Below are 1,042 nucleotides of genomic sequence, written 5' to 3' on the forward strand. Positions count from 1 at the left end.
TCTAACCCTCATCCTCACCCTCACCGTACCCCTAACCGTAAACCTCACAATAACCCTAAAACTAACCCTAAACTTCACCCTAACCATAACCCCCACCCTAACACTAACCCTCACTCTAACACTTACCCTCACACTAACACTAACCCTAACTCTAACACTAACCCTCACAGTAACCCTAACTCTCACCCTAACCTAAACCTCACCCTAACCCTAACCCTAACCCTCAGCCTCAACCTAGTCCCCACCCCAAACTTAATTCTAACCGTAACCCACACCCTAACCCTAACGCTCATCCTTACCCTAAACCTCACACTAACCCTAACCCTAATCCTCAATCTATCCCTTACCCTCACCCTAACACTCACCCTAACTCTAATCCTCATCCAAACACTCACTCTAACCCTAACCCTATCCATCACCCTAACCCTAAACCTCACCCTCACCCTCAGCCTAAACCTAAGCCTAAGCCGAACCCTAACCCTAACACTCACCCTCACCCTAGCCCTCACCCTAAACTTAATCCTAACCCTAACCATCATCTTAAACATCACCCTAACCCTAATCCTAACCATCACCCAAAACCTATTCCTAACCCCTAAGATCACCCTCAGCCTAACCCTAAGCCTAAGCCTATCCCTAGCCATAATCCTCACCCTCAGCCTCACCCTCACTGCAAACAAACCAAAATATAACACTAAAAATAACCCTAATTTAAACCCTAACCATTACCCTAATCCTCACCCCACCCTCACCCTCAGCCAAACTCTAACCCTAACCCTAACCCTCTCAATGAAAGCCTAACCCTAACCCTAACCCCAAACCTAAACCTCAGCCTAACCTTAACCCTAATCCTAATCCTCATCCTCACCATCACCCTAACCCAAACCCTAAACTTAACCCTCACCCTAAACCTATCCCTAACCCTAACCCTGACCCTAACCCTCACCCTAGCCCTAAGCCTAACTCTAATGCTAACCCTAAACCTAACCCTCACCCTACCCCTAACCCTAACCCTCACTCTAACCCTAACCTTAACCCTCAA

The sequence above is a fragment of the Dipodomys ordii genome, unplaced genomic scaffold (genome assembly GCF_000151885.1).
Source record: "Dipodomys ordii isolate 6190 unplaced genomic scaffold, Dord_2.0 Scaffold103, whole genome shotgun sequence".
NCBI classification, from domain to species: domain Eukaryota; kingdom Metazoa; phylum Chordata; class Mammalia; order Rodentia; family Heteromyidae; genus Dipodomys; species Dipodomys ordii.